The following is a 7,770-nucleotide window of genomic DNA, read 5'->3' as shown; positions in this document are numbered from 1 at the left end:
ATTATTACTCTATTATCACAAAATAACTTCATCTAAACAAAAATGAAGAGCAATTTAAAGTTACCATTTACTTAGAAAATATAAAATGTGAAAAGTGAATGTAGTATTTCAAACATGCTGAATATTTCCAACCCCATTCATGTAAACTAGCCATTAACTATACAAAGATTTAATAAACAGCAAAAGGTTTTATTTTAGCTAGGTCGTTTTGTGGTAGCTTGAAAATAACACTACTATAAAGAATAAAATATGTCTTTTTGTCTACTAAAATTTAATTATTATAAAATGTTTCACAGATGTAATGCTTTCTGACATCCTAATTTTAAGCAGCAAAAACTAGAAATATGCCAAAATATGTCAAAATTAAAAGAATAAAGAAGTATGACTAAATCATTCTAAATTAGTTCATATTCAGAGAAATGCATAAAGTAAGTTCTAGTTCAGCTAATTTGTTAACAAAAACATTCATAAAAAGTGAAAAAATTCAAATCAATTATCACATGGTTTCACTCATATGTGGAATATACAGAATAGTGCAGAGGATCATAGGGGAAGAGAGGGAAAATTGAAAGGGAAAAAATCAGAGGTGGAGATAAACCATGAGAAACTCTTTTGACTCTGGGAAACAACTGAGGGTTACAGAAGGGGAGGGGTTTAGGGGAAGGGGATAAATGGGCAATGGGCATTAAGGAGGGCATGTGATGTGATGAGAACTGGGTGTAATAAACAACTGATGAATCGTTGACCATTACATCTAAAACCAATGTATCATATGTTGGCTAATTGAATTTAAATAGAAAATAAAAATTTATAAAGCATTAAATGATTTATAAGGCATTTTGGAGGAATAAGGAGAATCTTAAACAATTTTGTGTCCTGGAACTGGTACAAACATGAAGAATTAGACCCACATGGATTCAAAAGTGACTTCCAGCAGCTGGTGACAGTTTGTGATAGAGTGGAAAAAAGGAAGGGATTTCCACTAAATTTACTGAATATTGGTGCATCCTGTCCATCACCTATCAGTCAGGCTCTCTCCCCCCAAATACAGGTTCCTTCCCTAGATTATCCATGTCATAAGACCCTTAGTCTGATCTGATTATGTCTTAGTATATGAAATGGTAACACTTTTTGTTTACTTTCATGAACCAAAATCATCTATTACTTGTGAAATCTCAGTTAATTCAGGTTAGATTAATATTAGCTATTTTGTGATACACTAGACTTTCGAAAATTCATCATAACCCAATTGTGGACAGGTGAGGTACATTGTCACACCTTCGCATGAATTGTTTCTTTTAACTGACAATAACCCTATGTGAAGGTTATTGTTATGTCCAAATTGTAAATGAGGAAACAGAAATGAGGGAGTTCCTGGAAACTGCCCAGATCATGCAGGTAGTAAAAGGTAAGTCTGGGTTTAAATTTTGCTTTTCTCCTTAACCACCATGAAGCAGAAGAGAGGATTGGGTGATTTTTCTTCCTAATGAATTCAGCCATACCCCCTAAAACCTGAGCTAATTATCTACTGGATCAGGACAGAGACAAAACACTCCCCAGAGATCTCATGGCACAGCTCTGTATTTAATCTCTGCTTCATGCACCAGCAGAGATACCCTGGGTGGGCTGTGAGTGTGCAGCACCAACTTCACCAAGATCATCAACCGAAAGGCTTTATTGTAAACAGCCTAATGTCTGACTTAATGAGCTGCAGAATACAAAGGAAAATGTTGAAGAATTGAGACTCCCCAGAAGGTGACAAAAATGGACACACGTGATGACCAGGTAGAACACAAATGAAAGAAGTCATTGTCCTAGGCTCCAGTGGGGAGACATAAGGGTTAGAAATAATTTGTGATACTCTATATGTGGTAATACCTTCAAGGCACTTTAGAAAGAAACTCCTAGATGTATGTTTAAACCCTCATAGCTATGGGTGCCTGGGTGGTTCAGTCCGTTAAGCATCTTGCCTTCAGCTCAGGTCATGATCCCAGGGTCCTGGGCTTTAGCCTTGGAAGGGCTCCCTACTCAGTGGGGGAGAATAGGGAATTCTCTCTCTGCCTCTCCCCCTGCTGGCACTTTCACTCTCTTAAATGAATAAAGTCTTTTTTAAAAATACAATAAAACCCTCACTGATAATTTAATAGTTGCATGAGAACTCAGTGAATGATGAGAACCCAGGACAGATTATATTGTTGATTGTTACATAGATCAATTGTGTTTATTGTTACACAGATTATAATGGTACAAAACCTATCAGCTACCAGTCAGTAATTAGTTTCAGCAAGATAGTTATACTCTCTGTGTATAAACATAAATGAAATCCTTGTTTCCCTGAGATGTATTTGAAGGCATCTTTGTGTTTTTAAAGGAAGATGTTCTAACAGGACAAGTTTTTTTTTTTCTTTTTCAAAACATGTCACATTATTCAATACATATCACAAATATTTAAAACATTGGCTGCAGATTGATAGATTAAATATATTGCAACATATTTGGATTTGCTCAGTAATTATGCAAGTTTCCAGAGTAGATTCAAATCAGTAGTACATTTATACTAGAAGAGCAGTAACACTCTATGTTTTTCTTCCATGATCCTCCAGATCAAGCCAGTAGACTAAGGCATGGAGCAAGGAAATGAATCTGTCACCACAGATTTCATTCTCCTTGGCTTTTTCTCTGACTCCCAGCACCCTAAACTCCTCATCTCTGTTGTACTTCTGAGTCTTGGGGTGGCCATCACAGGAAATTCCATCCTGGTCCTGCTGATCTGGGGTCATGCTCGCCTCCACACTCCCATGTACTTCCTGCTCAGTCAGCTCTCCCTCATGGACCTAATGTTAATCTCCACCACTGTCCCCAAGATGGCTGCCAACTTCTTCTCTGGACATAGGTTTATCTCTCACATTGGCTGTGGAGTCCAAATCTTTCTATACTTGATGCTAGGAGTGGCTGAATATGTTCTTCTGACTCTCATGGCCTTTGACCGCTATTTGGCCATCTGTAACCCCCTCAGATATCCGGTCATCATGACACCCTGACTCTGTATGCAAATGGCCACTGGCTCATGGGCTGTGGGTGTGCTCATCTCCTTAATGCACACTATTTATGCAATGCACTTCTCTACTTGTGGCTCCAGAAAAATTCACCATTTCTTCTGAGAGGTAATGGCCCTTCTGAAGCTCTCCTGTGAGGACACTTCAACCTATGAGAAAGTGGTGTTAGTGTCCAGCATTGCTTTCCTTCTTATCCCTTTTGGACTCATCGTGACTTCCTACATCCTCATCTATTTCGCTGTTCTCCACATGAACTCCCCTGAGGGCAAAAACAAAGCTCTAGCTACCTGCTCCTCCCACCTTGGTGTGGTAAGTCTCTACTTTGGTCCAGCCATGATTATCTACACAACTCCACGTTCCTCTCTCCCCTCAGAAGTGGACCAGCATCTCTTTGTGTTTGATGTAATCATTACCCCCACGCTTAATCCCCTCATCTACAGCCTGAGGAACAAGGAGGTGTTGGGGGCTCTGAGGAAGGTTCTGTGGAGAAAGCTGATGTTTAAACAGAAAAGATGATGTCACTTGTTTCTTTAAACACCCAGATTCTTTATTGTTCCCCTAGTTAATGTTAATGAATAAATAAACTCTTTAAAAAAAAAACAACTCTGATTTCCTGGCTTCATTACAGATTCTGCTAGTTTCCCATTACTTATGACTTACCACATTTTTTTCAGGTCTGAAAAAAATATTTATTAATAATATGATTACTTACTCTAGAAATTTTCAAAAAATACAGTGAAAGAGGGGGAAAAGCCCATATTCTGACCAACCAGAGGAAAATACTATCAAGTTTGTATATAAAATTTATTAATTACTTTTTTTGTGACATATTTTCTTTTTAAATTATTTTTCTTTTAATCTGAAATATAGTTGACATAAAATTATACTAGTTTCAGGTGTACAACACAGTGATTAGACAATTATATACATTACAAAATGCCCACCACAGTGAGTAGGGTTATTGTCTGTCCCCATAGAAAGTTATTGCAATAGTATTGACTATATTTCATATGCTGTGCTTTTCATCTTAGTGAATTATTAGTGTTACAACTAGAAGTTTGTATCTCCTAATCCGCCTTCACCTATGTTGCCTATTCCTCTCCCATCCCCTCTGGCAACCACCATTTTGTTCTCTGTATTTATGAGTTGTATGTTTTTGCTTCACTTTGTTCATTTGTTCTGCTTTCTGAATTCCAAATATCAGCAAAATTACATGGTATTTGTCTTCTCTGTCTGACTTATTTCACTTAGCAAAATACCCTAGGTCCATCTAGGTGGTCAGGAATGGCAAAATTTCATTCTTTTTTATGGCTAATATTGCATTGTGCATATATATACACCACTCTTCTTTGTCCATTTATCAATGAACATTAAAGTTGCTTTTGTATTTTGGATATTTTAAATAATGCTGAAATAAACATAGAAGTGCATATATCTCCTTGAATTGGTGTTTTCATTTTGGGGGAGAAATACCCAGAGCAATGGAATTTACTGGATCATATATGGTAATTCTATTTTTAATTTTTTGAAGAGCCTCTATACTGTTTTCCATAGTAGCTACACCAATTTGCATTCCTACCAATAGTGTAGTTCTTCTTTCTCATCCTCACCAACACTTGTTACTTTTCTTTTTTTATTACCAGCCATTTTGGATGAGGTGAGGTGATATCTCATAGCAGTGGTTTTTATTTGCATTTCCCTCATGATTAGTGACATTGAGCATCCTCTTATATGTCTGCTGGCCACCTGAATGTCTTCTTCAGAAAAATGTCTTTTCAGGTCTTCAGCTTATTTTTTTAACTGGAATTTTTTGGCACTGGGTTGTATGAGTTCTTTACATATCTTTGATATTAACTTCCTATTGAACATACCATTTACAAATATCTTCTCCCATTCAGTGAGTTGGCTTCACTGTGCAAAAGCTTTTTAGTTTGATATAGTCTTAATAGTTTAATTTTGTTTTTGTTTCCCTTGCCCGAGAAGACATATCCAGAAAAATATTGGTAAAGTCAATGTCAAAGAAATTACTGTCTAGGGATCTTTTAAAGGAGTTTTATGGCTCCAGATCTTAAATTTAGGTCACTAATCCATTTCATTTTGTACATGATGTAAGAAAATGGGCTAGCTTCAATTAGAGCTTGGAACAATGGTGGAGTGGAAGGACGCTGAGCTCACCTGGTCCCATGAGCACAAGATATCATCCATGTACAAGGCAATAAAAGGGAAAGTGACTGAAGACTGATGGAACAAAGTAAACAACTAAATATAGAGAAGAAGCTGCATCTGAAAGATTTAGGAAGGTCAGAAATGGAAGGAGGCTGCCCCTAGGAAGGAGGAGCCTGCACTTGTGGAAAAGGCAGGAAAAGAAATGTGCCCTTGCACCAGGAAGCTCACACAGAGAAGACTAATTCCTATAACGTTTGGCTTTAAAAACCAGAGGGGCTGAAGTCCATAGGTTTGTAAAACCAGTGGGTCATGGAACCTGGAGCTTGAAAAGTCACACAGCACTGGGTGAGTGGGGAGGGCCAATGAAAGCTGGGTTGCTGCCCTCAAAGAGACACCCAGCTGCAGAGGCAACATAAAATTGGCAGTTTACACAACGCTGGAGGCAAATAGGAGACAGATTGTTCATATTGATTTTGGAGCATATTGAGGGAATTCTTTGAAAATGAGGGAAGTTGCAGGTGCCATTTTCCTGCCCTGCCACTCAGCTTAAATACAGAGCAACTTGCAGGAGGCAGGGCTACACAAACACCTGTAACTTCAAACCAGGGATCAGGGCAAATTTTGTTAAAGGTGCCGTACATACCATCTAGCCATGCACTACCATCCACCATCATGCCCTCTGCCCAGCTGCTAGGTGCACAACTGTTACCATGTGCAGCACCCAGGGGCAGGACTGAGCCTAGCCACATGCCCTCAACCACTCATGCATGGACCAGACTTCACCCAGGCATCCTTGGGTATTTCACTGAGCCTCATGCTCCCAGCCACACCACACTTCAGGGCAACTGGCATAGGACTAGTGACACGACAAATTTTGCCAACACACTACTGTCCTACTCCCAAGTTATTCATTGGGCATGCCCCCTGAGAGCTGGTCTGCCTGTGTCTCACTAACACCACAGAAGCAAACACAGCCCGTAACAGGCAGAGAATCAGTACAGACGACTGCATGGGTGGGTTTTTCCTTTCAGGTGACTGAAAGGAAAAACAACTCAGACAAAAGGGCTGGTCATGAGCAACACACTTCAGGAGCTCTTCTTCATACAATCGCCACATTCAAGAGCAGGAGACATAGCTAATTTCTTAAACATAGACACAGATGCAGAGAGACAAACAAAATGAGACAAGAGAAAATTATTCCAAATGAAAGAACAAGACAAGGCCACAGCCAGCGAGCTAAGCAAAACAGATATAAATAACGTGCCTGATAGGGAATTTAAAGCAATGATCATAAGGATAGTCACTGGATATAAGAAAATGGAAGAAGATATGAGCGAGGCTCTTAACACAGATACGGAATAACACAGCAGAGAAAAGGTGCACCAAAAAAAAAAAAAAAGAGAGAGAGAGAGAGAGAATGTTTGAGGAAATGAAGAACGGGATAGTAGAAGCAGAGGAATGAGTTAGTGACCTAGAAGACAGACTAATGGAACATAATCAGGCTGAACAAAAGAGAAAAAAGAATCATGCAAAATGAGAATAGACTTAGGGAACTCAGTGATTCCATCAAATGTGATAACATTCATATTAGAGGAGTCCAAGAAGAAGAAGAAGGAGGAGGAGGAGGAGGAGGAGGGGGGTGAGGAGGAGGGGAGAAGAGAGAAAAGGGGACAGAAAATTTATCTGGAAAAATAGTAGCTGAAACTTCCCTAATCTAGGGAAGGAACGGATATCCAGATCTAGAAGGCATAGAGAACTCCCCACAAAATCAATAAAAGAGACCCACACCTAGACACATTGTAATTAAAGTGACAAAATAGAGTGACTAAAAAAAAATGTTAAAGTAGAAAGACAAAAGAAGTCGGCAATGCCCAAGATAAAATAAGGCTAGCAGGAGATTTTTCAACAGAACTTTTAAAAAGCCATTAGGGAGAGGCATGATATGTTCACAGTGCTGAATGGGAAACTACTACAAAGGTACCCTAATCAAAGCTGTCATTCAGAATAGGAGACAGGAAGAGATCCCCCAGAAAAAACAAAAACTAAAGGCGTTCATGACCACTAAACCAGATCTGCAAGAAATATTAAAAGGGACTCTTTGGATTACAGAGGAAAGGAGGAGTGAAGATGGTAAAAGAGCGGGGGACCATGAACTTTTTTGTCCATTGAACACAGCTAGATAGTTATCAAATCATTCTGAAAACCTAAAAAATCAATCAGAGGTCTGAGAGAACAAAATCTGCAAATCTCTAAGTAGAGAAGTGACCACCTTCTGGAAGGTAGGAGGTGTGGAAGTTCACTTGGGGGAGATACAGCTGTGGATTTGGTGGCAGGGAGGAAGCCTGCTTACTGAGGCTGCGGCAAGGTATTAGAAGCAGCAGAGCACAAAATCTGAACTTTTGGAAGTTCACTACTGTCTGATATGTTAAAGGTGCTCAGGTGGCAAAGGAGGGGCAGAATCCCAGGAGTGATAGGGTGGTCTGAGGATCCCCTGGGTTGCAGGAGAAATGGGTGATGCCAACATGGTCTAGGCTCCTGGGCAGAGGAA

The 7,770-nt window shown here is 39.3% G+C and overlaps 1 pseudogene; it reads left to right on the top strand.

Moving 5' to 3' along the window:
* The first annotated feature begins 2,624 nt into the window (after positions 1-2,624).
* On the top strand, positions 2,625-3,572 carry LOC111139631 (annotated as a pseudogene).
* The last annotated feature ends 4,198 nt before the right edge of the window (positions 3,573-7,770 follow it).

This window comes from Enhydra lutris, unplaced genomic scaffold (genome assembly GCF_002288905.1).
Source record: "Enhydra lutris kenyoni isolate GAN:26980312 unplaced genomic scaffold, ASM228890v2 scaffoldscaffold112, whole genome shotgun sequence".
NCBI lineage: Eukaryota > Metazoa > Chordata > Mammalia > Carnivora > Mustelidae > Enhydra > Enhydra lutris.
Note: the sequence above shows the minus strand (reverse complement) of the source record. Positions and strands in the feature narration are given on the sequence as shown.